Source organism: Tachyglossus aculeatus, chromosome 10, assembly GCF_015852505.1.
Source record: "Tachyglossus aculeatus isolate mTacAcu1 chromosome 10, mTacAcu1.pri, whole genome shotgun sequence".
Lineage (NCBI taxonomy): Eukaryota > Metazoa > Chordata > Mammalia > Monotremata > Tachyglossidae > Tachyglossus > Tachyglossus aculeatus.
This window is the reverse complement of record NC_052075.1, coordinates 25,792,980-25,813,977: the sequence shown is the minus strand read 5'-3', so window position 1 is coordinate 25,813,977 and position 20,998 is coordinate 25,792,980.

Sequence of the window (20,998 nt, the reverse complement as noted above, 5' to 3'; positions counted from 1 at the left end):
CCTTATCTCCAGGAAGGAAATGCAGAGGCCATAGTGATGCTGGGTTTTTTTTTTGTTCCAATTTTACTTTGTGGAATTTATTGGTCATTTACTGATTTATTTAGTAGGGACAGCTATTCTACCATCCCCAACCATTTTGAACCAGCACCTGAGCTATGACAGTTTCTGGGGGTTGAGGTAACTCACTGTACGTAAGATCTAAATGTACTAAAAGCACATACTCCTATAGCAACCTAGACATGTAATATTGATATCTTCTTGGGGGAGAGAGATTGAGCAACTACTTGAGGCAGGAATTATATTATTGCTCCCATTTGTCCAGTATAATACTCTACACACAGTAGATGTTCAATAAATACAAGGAGGAGCAGAGTCAGGGATTCATAGGGAACTGAGACTGGAGACTTTGCTCCACAATTAGACAATAAAGGCTGGCCTCATTGACCCAAATTCAACAAGAACGAGAATGAGAATTTACTCTTCTCTTTAATCCCTAGAGCACAAGTTGCAAAATATGCAAATATGTGTTAAACATTTCAGTGATTTACACTCCTGCTTATTTCTTTAATTGCTCTACATGAATCCCCACTACCTCATCATCTTTGAATTCATATTTTAAATTTCCTTAACTTATATAGCATACAAATGTAACTGAGGTCACCCCAAAATGATAATCTTTCCTTAAAATAGTCATGCAGCTCACCTAAACCTGGAAGAACACTCCTTTTAGGAGAAACCTTTCCTTATCATAGGAAAGGAGTTATTCAGTCACAGGTATGAAGAATTTTCCTAATATGAAAATCAGTAAGATCACTCTACTGCCATAACCTCATAATCTTTTCCACTATAAACATTGCCTCACACTATGTCAGCACCTTCTGAAGGAACTCTGGGCTCAGAGAAACCTTGTGCCAAACAAGATAATAGTTTCAAACAATGTGATGTCATGGTGGGCTCTTGGAAGATTCGTGTAGCAGACAACTCAGCCATGTGGACAGTAATTGTGAGGATAGTCATCGTCATCACCCTTATCACCACTGTTCATGGTATTTGTAGTAGGAGTAGTTGTAACATCTATTGAACACCCACTTGGTATTGTGTATTGTTCTAGGTGTTTGGGAAGTACAAAATAAAATGACATGTTCCTTATAAGAAGCTTACAATCTTTCAAGGGAGAAATGCTGGAGAAATTAAAACAACATTTCAATAAACACACCATTGTAAACACACCATTTCTAAACACCCCATCTAGCAATGAAGAAAAGTACCAAAAGCAATGAAGAAAATCTACCAAGATGAAAACAGATGCCATTTGCCCCTAAATGCCAAGCAGAGAAGCAGCATGGCCTCGAGGAAAGAGCCTTGTGCTGAGAATCAGAGGACCTAGGTTTGATTCCTGGCTGTGCCACTATCCTTGTATGTGACTTTGGGCATGACACTTCACTTCTCTGTACCTTAGTTTCCTCCTATGAAAAATGAGAATTAATTACTTTGCCTCCCTGCCTTTAGACTGTGAGCCCCATGAGGACACAGGACTGTGTCCAACCCAATTTACTTGTCTCTACCCCAGAGCTTATTTCTTTACTTGGTACATAAGCTCTTTAAAAATACCATCATCATCATCAACAACAACCACATCATCACCACCACCATCAATCGCATTACCATTGAGATCTATAAACTCAAAACATACACATTGCTTAAACACTTACACAAGCTCTTTCTCAAAATACGGAACACTAAAGAGATGCCACGGAATGCAAAGATTCCATTACAAACACTTCGAGGGCAGAGATCATGTCTCATTATCACATATTTCCCAAATGCTCTGCACACTTTAGGTGCTCAATAAATGCCATGATTGTTCAAAGAAAGGGAAAGGCCAGACTGTGTTTCAGAGATCTAGGGTGGAAACCGGACCGATTTTCTTGTTCTTAGATGCCGTGGAGATGTTTCCAATTCATAACTACTTTATGGTTCTTTTCCCATAGAGTTTTCTTGGTAAAGAAAACAGAAGTGGTTTACCATTGTCTTCTCCCGAGCAGTAAAACTTAAGTCCCTGCCGTTGTCTTTGATCAACATTTCGATCACTTGATCATCTGCCTTTGACTCTTTCCCATGCAACTGCTGTCCAGCACAGGTGAATCAACATCATCTGACACCTTGGCTTAGACTTCTCCATTATGGGTAACCCTGAAGAGAGAATATTTCTCAATGTCATAATTCTAAGCTTCATTATCATATTCAATCTCTCTTGCCATGACAAGGTGTTGATCTTGTCCATCTCAAATTCATTGTCATCCTGACCTGCTTTAATTCTGCCCTCTCCTCCACCTGAAAACAATACTTCTCCATCCTTATTAACTAAATGACATGTTCCTTATAAGAAACTTACACTCTCACAAGGGAGACAGACATAAAATATTTTCAGCTCAAGTGGTCAGTGTGAATAATTGAGTACAGATATAGACCTGAGAGCTAATGAAGGTGTAAATGAGTTCTTCAGTGCTTGAGCTGATTGATTGATTGATTGATTGACTGAGTTAACTGAAGGGATGATGTGGCTCAGGGTTCTGGAAAATCAGTCACAGAAGTCTCGTTGGAGGAGGTGGGATTTTAGGAGGTCTTGAATGTCAGGAGAGCTGAGGTTTTTCTGATGTGGGAAGGGAGGGCATGCTGCACAGGGGGGACTAGCATGAACAAAAGGACATTGGCAGATATTGAGCATGAAGAAGTTTGGCTTGGGAATAATGAAGTCTATGAATTGGGGAATAGTGGGAGAGGAGAGGAGATAGGATAGGAGGAACCAGACTGTGAAGGAACTTGGATCCAACTGTAAGAAGTTTTTATTTGATGTGGAGAGGCTAAGGAAGCCAGGGGAGGGTTTTGAGGAGAGATGCGGGCTGAGCAAGGCCTCAGGAAGAACATCCATGCAGATGCATGTAGTACAGAGTGGAGGGAGTGGAGGCCGGATCTTGTAAGAGAGTTTGTAACAGGATCGAAGCAGTTTTGGTGAGGGAAGGGTTGGGTCCCAGGGATATTGAGTGGGAGAAACAGTTCAGAATTGGCAGTAGACTTGTGTGAGAATGAAAAATGGAGACAAGCTAAGGATGACATGGAGCCTGTGGGCTTCTGAGTTTGAGAGGATGATGATGCCAACTTAGAGGAGAAAGTTAGGGGGACATGGGTATAGGGGAAAGATGAGGATTTCTGCTACAGGCATGTTGAGATTGTGGTACTGAAAGGATAATCGAATGGTGATGGCTTGGAGGCAAGGGTTACTGGTTAGATGAGAGGTCAGGGAGAAAGAGATAGATTTGGGAGTCACTGGCAAAGAGGTGGTAGCTGAAGCCATATGAGCAGAGGAGTTTACACACAAGTGAATGTAAAGCAAAAACAGTAGAGGAATTAGAACTGAGCCTTGGGAGTTGCCTGCAGTAAGAGAACAAGAGACAGAGGAACTAGACAATGCAACTGTGAAAAGAGCTGTCAGAGAGGTAATAATAATAATAATAATACTAATAATGGCATTTATTAAGTGATTATTATGTGCAAAGCACTGTTCTAAGCGCTGGGGAGGTTACAAGATGATCAGGTTGTCCCACGGGGGGCTTACAGTCTTAATCCCCATTTTACAGGTGGGGTAACTGAGGCACAGAGAAGTTAAATAACTTGCCCAAAATCACACAGCTGATGATTGACAGAGCCAGGACTTGATCCCATGATCTCTGACTCCAAAGCCTGTGCTCTTTCCACAGAGCCACAGTGCTTCTCTGACGAGGAGAGCCAGAAGTGTACCATGTCAGCAAAGCAAAGTACTGATAGTGTTTTGAGGAGGTGAAGTGATCTTAAGTATCAAAAGCAGCAGTGAGATCAAGAAGGAGTAGCGGTCTCTGGATTTGGCTATAAGGGGACCAAGGGGGTCACTGGTCACCTTGGAGTGAGCCATCTTGGTGGACTGGAAAGGACCGAAATCTATCCTGCAGAAGGTCAAGAAAAGAGATGGTAGAGACAGATATCAGGCAGCAGGTGTATACAACACATTCTAGACATTTGGAGAGTAATGAGAGTAGGGGGATGGAGCAGTAGCTGACAAGGACGACGGGGTGGAGAGAGAACTTTTTAAAAATGACTTGTGCATATTTGAAAGGAGAGAGGAAGTAAGCCTTTGAAGAGTGAGAGGCTGAAGATTTCAGTGAGGCCTCAAGGGGAGAAGAGTAGCAGAAAGAGTGATTTTAGGATGCGAGAAGGGGCACAGGCTGGGTGGGGTGGATTTATAAAGCTGGTGGGAGATCTCCTTGGAGGCAGCTAGGAAACAGGAGAAAGATGAGGATATAGTAGAATGTTGATGTGGCAATGAGGAGATTTTGGGAAGTTCAGCCCGGTTGGCTTAGATTTTACCAACAATGTAATTGGTGCAGACATCAAGAGGTTTGGGAGGGAGGTAATACTGGGGGCTTCGGCCAGAAATTGACAGTTTGGAAGACCTGGTGGGTGTATGAGTCGGTAAAAGACAAATAGCAGAATCCCTGAGCAGAAAATAGAGCTGGGTTAAATCATGTAAGTGTGAATTTGTGGTAGGAGAAATCAACTCCAAGCCTGAATTTCCCCTGGCTATGTTCAACTGCTAGCAGGGAAGAGCAGAGGAAGTGAGTTGTAATTGCAATCCAGGGCTGTGGATTGGAGATGTGAGAATGCAATAGGGAATTGAGGGAGGTTGTTCTTCTGAAGTAAAGGCTTTGTGAATATTGGAATAAGAAGAAGCAAACTCAAAAGCAGATAAGCCCTGTATGGGACAAGCTTATTTGTGCCGCAGTAATCAATCTTTACATGCAAACAATGCAATAGGGAGTCTCAACCACATATCAGACTTTCCAGTCAAACGTGTGCCCCTGGATAGGATCTCACCTCCATAGCATCACTTTCAAAAAGAGAGAAACAGATAGATGCATTTTATAGTGCCAGTGGGAAAACTGAGTCCCTCTCTAGAAAAAGGTTTACATATCTATTCACTGGAAGGTTTGACAAAACATTTTCTCCCTCAGTTCCAGCTTCAGCTGAAGACCCATGTGCCTATTCCATGCCAGCTAGTCCGGAGAGGGGTTCTCACCAGTCTATTACCCTAGCACCTAGCTGCCACTCCTCTTGCACCATATATATATATATATATATATATATATATATATACATATATACTATTATTATTATTATTATAATGAATATTATATATATTCATACACATATGAATGTGCACTGTTCACCAGGAATACAATGAAATTGAAGTGTAGGGCTCAAAGGATTTAGGATTTGGGGCTCTGGACCTCAACAAGAAAATTACTGCAAGCTGAATATGCACATTATTGACCGTCTCTAATCCTTTAAGGGTTATCACTACTAATTTACTAACTACTAACTACTATTTACTTAGCCTCTTATCTACTAACTCTATGAGTATATATTTGTACAGATTTATTACTCTATTTATTTTACTTGTACATATTTACTATTCTATTTATTTTGTTAATGATGTACATATAGCTATAATTCTATTTATTCTGACGGTTTTGAAACCTGTCTCCATGTTTTGTGTTGTTGTCTGTCTCCCCCTTCTAGACTGTGAGCCCGTTGTTGGGTAGGAACCGTCTCTATATGCTACCAACTTGTACTTCCCCAGCGCTTAGTACAATGTTCTGCACACAGTAAGTGCTCAATAAATGCAATTGAATGAATGAATATTATACTGTACTATCCCAAGCTTTCTGCTCACAATACGCACTCAATATATACCTATGATTGACTGATTGATTGAATGGGGATCACAATGCTGTCAGCTAAAGCACCTTCTATATATCTCTAGCAAGCTCCAAACCTGAGGAGCTTCCCACTCTCTTCCCACTCCATTACAGAAGGCAGCTGGACTTACATCTTCCAAATGGGATCCTCTACTGGACATTACCCTGGGATTGCTAGTAGAAACTGAATTTGGGGGGAAATTTTCTTTTAGGCATTTTCAATGAATTCACAGTGCCTAGGCACTGACAGAGCTAAAAGAATAATAGAATTATGATAAATTGATTTTAGGCTCTTTCATACAAGTAATTCTCTTTACCCCTTTTCCTACTCAAAAACAGATGGTCTTAGTGGTGACATAGGAGCTAGGAATGGAAGTCAAGGGAGAAGGGAGAGGGAAGATGCTATTAAGTATATCGGCCCCATTGTGTGATCCAGGTGGTCTGCAATGGGCCATGTCCTTTTCAAAGAGACCTAATTTACTACCGGAGAAGAACAGAGGTCCTGGGAGAATCTGACTCATAAAGTCAATTAGCCTGCATACTTGGGATCCAGCTGTTTCTGAGATTTCATTCCTTGGTTCTGCGGTCCTCAATCCGACAAGGGAAGATGTCTAAGAACTGTGAAATTGATTCATCATGGTAGGGAAGCACAAGGATTATAGTCTCTCTCTCAAAAGAAAAGGTGTTTTATAGCTAGAGGTATCTGATCTATCAGGCTTATAAAATAATTCCACCCCATTTTGAAATTCTTCCAAAGCACCACACATTTAGAAGGCTAAATTTCAACCTGGAATAGCATCAGTCAATCAATCATTTTTATTGAGTGCTTACTGTGTGCAGAGCACTGTCCTAAACACTTGGGAGGACACAATAAAGCAATATAATAGGCTCATTCCTTGCCTCAAAATGAGCTTACAGTTTCTAGAGGGGGACAGACATTAATATAAATAAATAAATTATGGAAAGGTACCGAAGTGCTGTGGGGCTTGGAGTGGGGGATGAACAAAGGGAGCAAGTCAGGGCAATGCAGAAAGAAGTGGAAGGAAAGGAAAAGAAGGCTTAGTCAGGGAAAACCTCCTGGAAGAAATGTGCCTTCAATAAGGTTTTGAAGGGGAGGAGAGTAATTGTCTATTGGATATGGAGAGGGAGGGCACTCTAGGCCAGAGGCAGAATGTGGGCGAGAGGTCGGTGGTGAGATGGACGAGATGGAGGTATAGGGAGATGGTTAGCATTACAGGAGTGAGGTGTGTGGGTTGGGTTGAAGTAGTAGAATAGTAAGGTGAGGTAGGAGGGGGCAAGGTGGTTGAATACTTTAAAGCTGATGGTAAGGAGTTTCTGTTTGACGCGGAGGTGGATGGGAAACCATTTGGAGGTTCTTGAGGAGTGGGGAAATATAGGGGGAAAAGGCTCAGTAGAAAACAAAACCTCCTGATGGCATTGCTACAGCTAGAACCCCAGGGCACAGCTACATTCCATTTGATGCTTTGGTGATCATTAGCAATTCAATTCTTTCTTGTAGCCTCCAGGATTCTCCAAAGTGAATGGTTTCCTCAGCCCTGGGGAAATGTTCTGCTGCAGTCATTTCTGCTATAACCATGTTTTCATTTCTCAATTTGGATGAAACCCAACGGAATAATAGGTGAACACAGTTGCCATTATACAGCCGTGAACTGCCTGTGAATCAGTTATAGTGAGATGGAGTTCTACCAAGAATACTGTTATTAATCTTTCATTACCAATGCAAAGGGAACCAATCATGAGTATTAAAATTTGTTTACTAAGAAACTGATTTTAAGCACTGAAAATTGATTCTCAGTGAGGTTCTAACACTGAATAGTGTTAGGTGTCAGAGAAACAAGTCCAATACATCAAGATTTTTTGTCATCCAGAACATCCTTGAATTTCATGTAGTGAGAGAGAAGCCAATAGATAAAATACAATTAGCCTCTGTCCCAAATGAAGGCTCATATTCTAAGGAGAAGGGAAAACTGTAATCCCCAGTAATCCCCAGTTTATGTATGAGGCACAAAGCAGTCAAATCAAGGTCACAGAGCAGTCAAGTGGCAGAAACCATGATTAGAATCCAGGTCTCCTGACTCTCAGCCTGGCTGAGTGAGAGGCCAGGCTGCTTTTCTAGATTAACATAAGAGGTGACATTCAGCATTTCTTTCTACTGTATTCAGTTGAGAAATGACCACGCCCAAAATTTGGAGAGGATTTGGCTCTGATAAAAACCTACAGGTCTTCAGTTGAACACGGGAAAGAGAAATGTTTTGATCTGATTTTTCAGTTCTCTCTTATGAATGTTACAGTGAGGAAAGCGGATTGCCACCTGGAATGCTCTCTCCAGCACTCTCACACCTGCCTTTCTCCCCATGTGGTGATAGCGGTGGCAGTAATATTTAAGTTGCCTCAAACCTAAACTGGATTCAGGTTAGACTCTGCATCCTGGCCATTAGCAATTCTCCTGAGCCTCGCTGTTCCCTGCTTATTGTAATCATTGCCAGATAGGTGATGCCCTGTGTAGGCACGTTATAATCTTGAGAAGAGATGGGAATCTTTTTCAGTCCCAGAAGAATTCAACCCTGAGAAAATATCTGCCTGCAAACCTTTTATATGACTTTTATTTGAGAGAATATCTTCAAAAGATTTAAGACCTAGACAATTTCTCACTTGGTCTGCTTGTAGTTCTACTACAACTAACTTTTTCATATCTTTGGAAGTGGTTTTAGAAGGTGGAAGGAATCACAGGTGAATAATTACTCTTTGTCTCTAGTCCATTTTTCTTATTTTCCTCCACCAGCCTCAGATTGCGACTGTATAAATGAAACAAAACCTATTATATTGGAACAGAGTGAAACCTGTTTCCCTCTTCAGCATTGCTCTTCCTGTTATAAGAGGCTACCCATCTTGGGCTGGGTTGTGGCTGAAGCTTATTCACTAAACAAGGCCACATCCAATCTGACCCAACTTTGATAAAGGATAAGGGCAGTATAAAATCAGAATTACTCAACTCTACCCAAGCAGATTAGCTTTTCCAAACTTCCTAAATCCGGAAAAAGAAGGGCAGCAAAGAAAGTTCAGGGATCTCTGTTTTGTTTGAGACATAGGTGAGGCCCTCTACCAACTATCCAAACAACCCATCGATCAGGGATATTTTTGAGTACTCCTCTGTGCAGGGCACTGTTCTAAGCACATGGGAGACTACACGGCATTCAATTTGGAAGACATTATTCCTGCCCTCAAGAATCCTACATTAAAACAAATTACAGAAAAGGAAGTTGCAGAGAACATGTACATAAGTGGGGAGAGTATAAAAATGCTTAAACGGTACAGATCCAAGTGCATAGGTGATGCAGAAGAGAGGACAAACAGAGTGGAGAAATGAGAAATTAGTCTGGAAAGGCATATTGGAGGAGAAATGATTTTAGTAGGGCTTTGAAGATAAGGAGAGCGGTGGCCTATGAGATATGAAGGGGGAGGGAATTCTTTGCTGAAAGGAAGAACATTCAGTTCAGCAGTTTAATCACAGAATCACCAGGTAAAGCAGTTATTGCTGTAGACACCATCACCTATAACCCTTAAACTTCTCTGACACCACCATGTCCCCTCAATCCACTCCCTCCAATCAGCCCATCCCTGTCTTCCCTTTCCAGCAACCCCTCATCCCCCTCCATCCAACTTCCCCATCCCTTTCTCCACCCCTGCAATCCTCTCCTGCCCCATACCTGTTAGTCTGTCCCAGCACTGTCATGCCACTCTCCCCATGCGGGCCCCCATTAGCTCACTCCCATTCAACCCCACCCCACCCCTTGTAATAATGGCATTTATTAAGCACTTACTATGTGCAAAGCACTGCTGTAAGCGCTGGGGTGGTTACAAGGTGATCAGGTTGTCCCACGGGGGGCTCACAGTCAATCCCCATTTTACAGATGAGGTAACTGAGGCACCAAGAAGTTAAATGACTTGCCCAAAATCCCACAGCTGACAATTGGTGGAGCTGGGATTTGAACCCATGACCTCTGACTCCAAAGCCCATGTTTTTTCCACTGACCCGCGCTGCTTCTCACCCCTTGCAACCCACCCATCTCTTTCTCACATTCCATATCCCTTTTTCACATTCCGTCTCTCTTTCTCACATTCCTTCTCTCTTTCTCCATCACTACATTGATCCTTGGAGATTTCAATATCCACGTGGAGGTTCCTGATGATTCTTCCTCTGCCTTCTATCACTCCACCCCACCTCAGCCGCTCACCAACTTGGACACACTAGATTTCATCATATCTAGTTACTCCAGAGTTTCTATCCTTACCAATTTTGAATAATAATATGGGCAGCAGAGTGAAATGTGGACTGGAGTGAAATACAGAGGAAAGACTAGAGGCGTGGATGTCAGTGAGGAGGTTGATGTAATATTCAAGGAGGGATATGACAAATGTTTGAACCAACACGGTAGAAGTTTGGATGAAGAGAATGGATAGAGTCTAGAGTTGTTGTGAAAGATGAATGAATAGGATGTGGTGACAGAATGATTATTATTATTTTTATTATTATTATTAAGTGCCATTGAGTAATTTCCAATTCATAGTGCCTCCATGGATATACTTTCTCCAGAACGTCCTGTCCTCTGTCATAATCTGCAACCTTTCTAATGGTTCTTCCATTATCGTTGTTATGGCCTCTATCCATCTAGCTGCTGGTCTGCCTCTTCCACGTTTTCCCTGGACTTTTCCCAGCATTAGTGTCTTCTCCAAAGAATTAGTCCTCTTGATTATGTATCTCAAGTATGTTAATCTAAGTTGAGGCATTAGGCCTTCCAAAGTCCACTTTGCTTTAAATTGCTCTAAAATCCATTTGTTTGGCTTTTAAAATCTAAACACCAGAAGTCGAAGTCTGGATGCTAGCCCTCTCCCTGTTCCTCGATCTTGTCTATCTTATCACTGACACCTTGCCCACATCCTGCTTCTTCTTGCCTGGAATGCCTCCTTCTTCATATCTGTCAGGGACATACTCTCCCCACATTTAAAGCTTTATTGAAGGTTCATGAATGAATGAATATCCTCCAAGAGGCCTTCCCTAAGCCCTCTTTTCCTTTTCTTCCATTCCCTTCTGTGTCACCCTGACTTCCTCCCTTTATTCATCCCCCCTCCCACCCCCACTGCACATATGTCTCTTATGTCACATATGACTCATATGTCACATAAGACATATGAGAAGCAGTGTGGCTCAGTGGAAAGAGCCTGGGCTTGGGAGTCAGAGGATGTGGGTTCTAATCCTGACTCTGTCACTTGTCTGCTCTGTGACCTTGGGCAAGCTACTTAACTTCTCAGTGCCTCAGTTACCTCATCTGTAAAATGGGGATTAAGACTGAGCCCCCACGTGGGACAACCTGATTACTTTGTATCTACCCCAGTGCTTAGAACAGTGGTTGGCACAAAGTAGGCGCTTAACAAATACAACAATAATAATTATTTTTATTACAACTACATAGCTGTAATTTTATTTGTTTATATTCATGTCTGTCTCCCCTTCTAGACTGTAACCTCTTTGTGGGCAGAGAATGTGTCTGTTATACTGTCATGTTGTACTCTCCCTAGTGCTTAGTACAGTGCCCTGCAGTCAGTAAGCACTTAGTAAATATGATTAACTGAGTAACTAAATGTTATCATCATAATTATTGTTATTATTGTCATTGTTATTATTCCATCAACATCATCATAAATCATAGTCCTCAACATAATCCCGACACTGCGACTTGTCAGCTATATGACTTTGGGTAAGTCATTTAACTTCTCTTTGCCTCAGTTACTTCATCTGTAAAATGGTGATTAAGACTATGAGCCCCCTTGGGACAACCTGATCACCTTGTAAACTCCCCAGATTGTTTTTGCCTCCTACCTCCTCTCTTCCCACTACCTCCTTGATCCTCTGAAATTCAGCTTCCATCCCTTTCATTCCACTGAAACTCCTCTGTACAAGGTCATCAAATATTTTCTTCTCGCCAAATCTAATCAAATCTTCTCCATCCTAGTCCTCCTTGGCCTCTTGCTGTCTTTGACAATGTGGACCACACCCTTCTGGAATTACTCTTTAGTCATTAGTTCAAGATGACCAATAACTGAACTCCTCATCTTCCTTCCCAAATCCTCATATAATCCTAGCTTTCCGCTCACTGTTGACAATACCATCATTCTCCCTGTCTCTCAAGCCTGCAACTTTAATAATAATAATAATAATAATAATAATAATGGTACTTGTTAAGCGCTTACTATGTGCCAAGCACTGTTCTAAGTGCTGGGGTAGATACATGGGAATCAGGTTGTTCCACGTGGGGCTCACAATCTTAATCCCCATTTTACAGATGAGGTAACTGAGGCACAGAGAAGTTAAGTGACTTTCCCAAAGTCACACAGCTGACAAGTGGTGGAACTGGGATCAGTACACATGACCTCTGACTCCCAAGCCCGTGCTTTTTCCACTAAGCCATGCTACTTGACTCCTCTCTCTTTTTCAGTCTGTCCCCAAACCCTAAACCCCAAACATCTCCAGAATCGACTCTTTCTTCTCCATCCAAACTGCCACCATGTTGGTCCAAGCACTTTTTATATCCCAACTGATCTACTACATTAATTTCCTCTCAGAACACCCTGTCTCCACTCTCCAATCCATAATTGGATACATTTTCTAAAACTTCCTCCCCACTCTTCAAAAACCTCCAGTTACTGACCATTTCTCTATGTATCAATCAATCATTCTGTTGTATTTATTGAGCATTTAATGTGTGCAAAGAACTAGCATCTAGCAGAAACTCCTAACCATCGGCATTTTAGGCACTGAATCAACTTTCTTACTCTCCAAACGCAGCATTAGGTGGATGGTATTGTCAATTACATTCACACAGATAAAATTTCACTTCAGAACTTTCAGTTTTTGAGTACCAAAGGGAAACTATAAATTCAAGCATATGTTATCCGAATACAAACACACATCTACATGCACACATACATACACAGACACTCACACACACACATCCACATCAGACATAGGAGCCTGGCAGACATAAATTGGGAAAGGGGTTATTCTCTAATCAATCAATCAACCTATGGTATTTTTTATTGATAATAATAATAATAATAATAATTGTAGTATTTGTTATGTGCTTACTATGTGCCAGGGACTAAACACTCACGGTGTGTAAAGCACTATGCTAAGCATTTGGGAGAGTAATAATGACAATGGTATTTGTTAAGCACTTACCATGTGTATTCTAAGTATCCTAAGCACTTGGGGTAAGTGAAAGTTAATCAGATCAGACTCAGTCCTTGTCTAACATGGGACTCACAGTCTAGGAAGAAGGGAGATCAGGCATTGATCCCATTTAGTGATGAGAGAACTGAGACAGAAAAGTTAAATGACTTGCCCAAGTTCATAAAATGGGCAAATGCCAAAGTTGAAATTAGAACCCAGGTCCTTTGACTCCCAGTTCCAATCTCTTTCCATTAAGTTTTGCTGCTTCTCAATTCAGTAGAGTAAAATTCAATAAAGTAGGTAGAAAAGATGTCTCCTTAAGACTGGAATGCCAGGAAGCAGCATCCAAAACAGATACTGCTCCCATGTGTGACAACCCCACTACTGTATCAGGCATCTCTCCTCCTCACTTGTAAATAATGTGGGAGGTTGTGTTGACCCTGCAATGATTGTTTCTGACACATTATATATATCCTATAATACAGACACACACACACACATACACAAATAGCTGCCAATCGTAGTTGAAAATTAGGTTATTGATGGTAAGATGCTATCTGCTAAGTTAGTGTGGCTGACATACATGACTGTCACAGTTAAAAGACTGTGTTTTTTACATCAGACTTTAAAATTATACTTGACACATGGTTAAATGCATCACCGCAAGCATCATTTTTTTTTTTAAGTGAGGCACCAAGATATGGTTGTGTCTAAATAGAAATGCTTTCCCCCTGGATTAACTAGCTGATTTTCACCAGACCTTTTCCTCACGGGTGGAATTCAAGAGCCTGACAGCTTTCCTTTGCTTCCTCACTTTGCAGCAGGGCTGAAAAGCTTGGGGGCAGAATACTTCATTTTTACAAATGAAATAAACTGTGTTTGATAGGGAAATGAAAGTAGCAGGAAGGCAGTGGCTAGGGGCAATGAGACCACCTATTCATTAGATCTGGATTTGTGGGTATATGCATTGGAATCCATTTACCATTCTGCACACTGAACCACTAGGGTACCGTTTAGCAGAACAAAGAAGTAGCTTACTAAATAAGGGGTTTGACAAGGCAACTAAGTGGCAGAGCAAACTGATCTATAGGCAGGAGCGCCAAGGTTCTTTCTCCACTCTCCCCTTCAATGGGCCAATCCCAAAGATAGGATGATTTCAGTTCTTCCCTTCGTTAGAAATTGATTAATTTGTAAAAAAATATGCCAAGTGCAGTTTCCTACTTTTCCCTCCTTCATAAGGTTCGAGCAATTTCAGCATCTCTTTGAAGTGAAAGTAACTGCCAAACAGCTTGTGATAAAGCTTTTTGATGTTTAGGACTCCTTTCCAAAGCCCAGAAGCCTCCTGGGTCTGTACCCTGTGAGGACAGCAGCCTTTTCCTCCAGGGGGGTAGTGTGGCCTAGTGGAAAGAGCACATGCTTGGGAGTCAGAGGACCTGGGTTCTAATCTCAGCTCCATCACTTGTCTGCTGTGTAACCTTGGACAAATCACTTAACTTCTCTGTTCCTCGGTTCCCTCATCTATAAAATGGGAATTCAATACCTGTACATTCATTCATTCATTCATTCAATTATATTTATTTCACCAGACCTTTCCTTCATGGATGGAAAATGTACAAATCACTGTACTAAGTTCTTGGGAGAGTACAGTACAACAATAAACAGAAACATTCTCATCCCACAGTGAGTTCACATGTGGGACCTGATTATCTTGTATCGATGCCAACAGTTAGTACAAGTGCTTGGCACATAATAAGTGCTTAACGAGTGTCACCATTATTATTAGTAAGCAGCCATGATTAGGGAGGGAGGATTAGCAAGGGCACAGAGGTGAGAGAGGCTGGTTGTAACATGCAACTCTCCTACACAATATAATTAAAAGAAAATATAATTTTACAAAATTCCTCTACGGTGAAGTCCAGCAAATGCAAACAAACTCAGATCCCTGGACATACACTAACCTGACACACTTAATGGATACGACAGGGGAAAATCCTTCATTTTCAGGTGCGAGTCTCACTGTTTGGAACCACAAAGGACAGTTTGGCAGGGAAAAAATGAAGACACATAATGATAAGTGACAAATTACTGCTCCTTGGAGGATGGAGCCTACAGTAGGTAGATTCACCCCATAAATTCATATAGCCCAGGACAGAAGTGTGGTTCTTACTGAAAGGTTCACTTACATTTTAAAAATATACTGACCCTCTGGGTTAAAAATCCCAAATGTGGATCCACGGCTCCAGATTTATATAATCACATTGAGCCAACTCTCCAATCAATCAATCAATCATATTTATTGAGTGCTTACTGTGTGCAGAGCACTGTGCTAAGCACTTGGGAAGTACAAGTTGGCAACATATAGAGACAGTCCCTACCTAACAGTGGGCTCACAGTCTAAAAGAGTGGGCTCTCAGTGGCACAGACCACAAACTCTTTCTGAGCCCTCTCCTGTTGTCCAGTTCATTCAACTGTCTTTATTGAGCACTTACTGTGTGTAAAGCACTGTACTTAGCACTTGGGAGAGTACAATATAACAACAAACAGACACTTTTCTGTCCACAAGGAGCTCACAGTTGAAATGGGCTAGCGCTTGCTTCAAATAGGGAATTACTACCTGAGTAGTAACAGTTTGCAGGCCCTGCTCACTCCGGCCCCTGGTATTATATTTAAAATGGTGATATTTCTTAAGCAGTTGTTACCATCAAGGCACTGTACTAAGCCCTGAAGCAGAAGCCATAGGTTGAATACAGTCACAATCCTATGGGGGGGGTCACTGTCTATGTAGGAGGGAGAACATGTACTGAATCCATATTTTACAGATGAGGAAAGTAAGGCACAGAGAAATTAGTTGCAGAGAAGGGAATGGCATCGTTGATAGAGCATGGGCCTGGGAATCAGAAGGTCATGGGCTCCTCTAATGCTAACCTTCTCACTGTTCCTTGGGCTTGCCTGTCTCACCATGGACTCCTGGCCCACATCCTGCCTCTGGCCTGGAATGAGCTCCCTCCTCAAATGTGACAGACAATTACTCTCCCCCACTTCAAAGCCTTACTGAAGGCACATCTCCCCTAGGAGCCCTCCCCAGACTAACCCCACACCTTTCCTCTTCTCCCAGTCCCTTCTGCATCACTCTGACTTGTTTCCTTTGTTCTTCCCCCCTCCCAGCCTCACAGCAGTTATGCACATTTATTTATTTGTATTGATGTCTGTCTCCCCCTCTAGACTGTAAGCTCACTGTGGAGAGAGAATGTATCTATTCTTGTATTGTACTTTCCCAAGTGCTTAGTACAATGCTCTGCACCCAGTAAGCACGTAATAAATATAATTGAATGAATGAACAAATGAATAATAATAATGGCATTTGTTAAGCGCTTACTATGTACAAAGCACTGTTCTAAGTGCTGGGGGGGCGGGGGGAATACAAAGTGATCAGGTTGTTCCACGTGGGGCTCACAGTCATCATCCCCCTTTTACAGATGAGGTAACTGAGGTCTAGAGACATTCACCCCTCACATCCAATCCGTCACCAAAACCTGCTGGTCTCACCTCCGCAACATTGCCAAGATTCCCCCTTTCCTCTCCATCCAAACTGCTACCCTGCTGGTTCAATCTCTCATCCTATCCCGACTGGATTACTGCATCAGCCTCCTCTCTGTTCTCCCACCCTCCTGTCTCTCCCTCGCCCTTTCCTCTCCATCCATACTGCTACCCTGCTCGTTCAAGCTCTCATCCTATCCCGTCTGGACTACTATATCAGCCTCCTCTCCTATCTCTCATCCTCTTGTCTCTCCCCACTTCAATCTATACTTCATGCTGCTGGCTGGATCATCTTTGTGCAGAAACGCTCTGGGCATGTTACTCCCCTCCTCAAAAATCTCCAGTGGCTACCAATCAACCTACGCATCAGGCAAGAACTCCTCACTCTCCGCTTCAAGGCTCTCCATCACCTTGCCCCCTCCTACCTCACCTCCCTTCTCTCCTTCTACAGCCCAGCCCACACCCTCCGCTCCTCTGCTGCTAACCTCCCCACCGTGCCTCGTTCTCACCTGTCCCACCGTTGACCCCCGGCCCACGTCATCCCCCTGGCCTGGAATGCCCTCCCTCTGCACATCCGCCAAGCTAGCCCTCTTCCTCCCTTCAAAGCCCTACTGAGAACTCACCTCCTCCAGGAGGCCTTCCCAGACTGAGCCCCCTCCTTCCTCTCCCCCTCCTCCTCCTCCCTCTCCCAATCCCCCCCGACTTACCTCCTGAATGAATTGAATGAATGAATGTTTCAGCCAGCAGAAACTTCTTTACAGCCAGCAGAAACTTCTGTCTATTGGTACTCTGTATTACCGAACAGAACCCTCTGCCCATCCGCCAAGCTAGCTCTCTTCCTCCCTTCAAGGCCCTGCTGAGAGCTCACCTCCTCCAGGAGGCCTTCCCAGACTGAGCCCCTTCCTTCCTCTCCCCCTCATCCCCCTCTCCATCCCCCCCATCTTACCTCCTTCCCTTCCCCACAGCACCTGTATATATGTATATATGGTTGTACATATTTATTACTCTATTTATTTATTTATTTATTTTACTTGTACTTATCTATCCTATTTATTTTATTTTGTTAGTATGTTTGGTTTTGTTCTCTGTCTCCCCTTTTAGACTGTGAGCCCACTGTTGGGTAGGGACTGTCTCTATATGTTGCCAATTTGTACTTCCCAAGCGCTTAGTACAGTGCTCTGCACATAGTAAGCGCTCAATAAATACGATTGATGATGATGATGATGATGAATGAATGAATGAATTAAAGTTAAGTGACTTGCCCAAAGTCACTCGGCTGACAAGTGGCGGAGCCAGGATTAGAACCCATGACCTCTGACTCCCAAGCCCGGGCTTTTTTCACTGAGCCATGATAAATGAATCTCAGCTCTGCTGCTTGTCTGCTGGGTGATCTTGGGCAAGTCACTTCACTTCTCTGTGCCTCAGTTACCTCATCTGTAAAATGGGGATTGAGACTGTGAGCCCCACATGAGACAGGTACTGTGTCTGACTTGATTTGCCTGTATTCACCCCAGTGCTTAGTACAGTGCCTGGCACAGAGTAAGCGATTAACAATTACCATTATTATTATTATTAATTCTCAAGGTCATCCAGCCGGCAAGTGGCAGGGGACACATTTGAACCTAGGTCCTATGACTCCTAGGCCTGTGCTCTTTCCACTGGGACACTCTGCTTCTCATGGTATCGTGAGAGTCGACTTGTGCTGTGAAGATGGCTGGCGGACAATGGGAGAAATTCTGTTGGCAGCATGGTACCTGAGACCTCATTCTCCAATGCCTCACTGAGATCACCTCCCTTTATGGTGTGCCCTGGGTATAGTGTTTGTGCAGAGGAGAGATACACAGTTCCACAGAGGCCACACTCATCCAAGAAATATAAGGAAGATGCTGGTAAGGGAGAGGAACCAGGTAAGTTTAACAACCAGTTACTTGAAAGCAACGGAATATACAATGCCTATTCATGCTACAGACATTTTGAGCCTACTCAGTACTGATTGACGATGATGATGATGAATCAATCAGTTCTATTTTTTGAGCACAACTATGTGCAGAGCACTCTTCTAAGCACTCAGGAGAGTACAACAGAATTAGCAGACACGCTCCCTGCCCATATCTCATGGTGTAGTGGATAGAGCATGAGCCTGGGAGTAAGAAGGTCATGGGTTCTAATCCTGATGCCCCCATCTATCTGCTGATTGACCCTGGGAAAGTCACAACACTTCTCTGAGCTTCAGTTACCTCATCTGTAAAATGGGGATTGAGACTGTGAGCCCCTGGTGGGACAGGGACTGTGTCCGACCTGATTTGCTTGTACCCACCCCAGCACTTAGTACAGCTGGCAAATAGTAGGTGCTTAATAAATACCATAATAATAACAATTATTATAATGACCTTACAGTCTAGAGGGAACACAGACATTAATATTATATATAATTTACAATGCAATCAAAGACAATAAAGGCCAAATTGTCACTCTTTTAGTTCCACAGAGTTGCAATTGAAAGAAAATTGGCTGTGAAAACAACAATTTGGGTATAGTAACGTGAAAACCACAGGAAGTTGTGAAGTTGATTTATTAGGATATTTGGTGACTCTTCTTGGAGGGAGAGAAGGTACACAGGGGCATTTTACAACACAATCCATTACAGGTGGTAAAAATTTATTTGTAGAATAACTCAAACACAATGAAGCCTAAAACATGAGTCCCTGTTGAATAATATGGTGAGAGTTGTTTAGAAATGTTTACAACCCATAGAAGAAAGAGAGGAGACCAAATGGAAAATTACAAAAGTGAATCTACAGCTTCTCTGGGAAACTGGAGAACTGCGAGCTCTTAATAAATAATTGTGCTACTCATTAAGCCCTTACTATGTGCCAAGCACTGTGGAAGATACAAGCTAATCAGGTGTCCACATCGGGCTCTCATCCCACAGGGGAGGGAGAACAAATACCCAGTTTTGATGACTCCCAGGCTGGTTTTTATTCCCCTATACCACACTATTTCTCTATGCTTCTGTTTCCACTTCTTCTGTTCCAGGTCCTCTATCACACATTGCCTGAATGGGAGAGGAATTCAGGAAAAGTTGCTGATTTTCCAGCACTGCTCCCTTTGACTTACTTGGTCACCATAAGACTGGGCTGACATCAGACGTTTGTCCCACCCTGAGGAAGGGAAAGATTTACTACCCCTTTTCATCCAATTAAACCTTGTTGCAGTATGTTGCAGGGGGCCACAGTGATCCACGTGGTGTCGGTGAGTTGTGCTGAACGCGTGCCCAGCGTGGTATGGCGTCTGTACATTACAGCAAAGCATAATCATATAGAAGTCTGTTCAAACCCTGGAACATAGAGCTTTTTTCCTGAGGGACGGCTGAATGGTAGTCCTCGAGATTCCATCAGCACTGAGTTGGGCCATGACTTCCACCACCCACTACCCACTCTGATGTTGTACCTGTGTTGCTGCCCCACTCTGCTAGACCAATGCCCCGCCAACATTGTCCCAGTGCCCCCTTCCCCCTTGCTGTGTCAGGCTGCGGTCCCCTTTGACCTCATGCCCTGAGGCAGGTGCTACTGGTATATATCCTCTGAAGCCAGCTCTGCCACAGGATATATGACTTTCTAGGTGATTTTAGCTGCCCTCCTAGGGCCCAGTTTCACCACTGATCAGAATCCATATTAGATCACCAAAGGGATTGTGAACAAAGGGACCCTGACCCAGAACAAAGGTTGTGATTCAGCTATCAGTCAGTCTGAAACGTGAATTGACATTCTCCTCTGTGAAAAAGCACTGTTCTGGGTTGAGCAGGCTGGACCTGCTAAAGAAAACATAATCAGATTCTACAGCAGTTTTGCTAGTTCCATTGATAAAACACACTCAACATCAAAGGGTACTGAGTAAGTCTTCCAACTCTGTTGTACTGAACTCCCCCACAAGAGCTTAGTCCAATGCTCTGCACACAGTAAGCACTCAATAAATAGCACAGATTGATTGACTGATTGAAGATCACCATTAATGAGGTCCTGGAGCAATATCTGCTCACCAGCAAGAAGACACTGCTCACAGCAGCACAATTTCATTGGGCAGGATGTTTGAGGGGAATGAGTGACAGCAGGCTATCTAAGGTGTGGCTGTTTCCACACAAACCCCAAGCCAAGAGGGCAAAATAAATTACCTGAAGACATAATGAAGAACACTGTTTAAAATGTCAGATAAAATAGTGAAGAAGTATGGCCTAGAGGAATGAGTATGGGGCTGGGAGTCAGAAAACCTTGGTTCCGAGCCTGGCTCCATCGCTTATCAGCCGTGATCTTGGGCAAGTCATTTAACTTTTCTGTGCCTCAGTTTCATCATCTATAAAATAGGGATTAAATCCTACTCCCCCCTGTTTAGGCTGTTAGCACCATGTGGGACAAAGACTGTA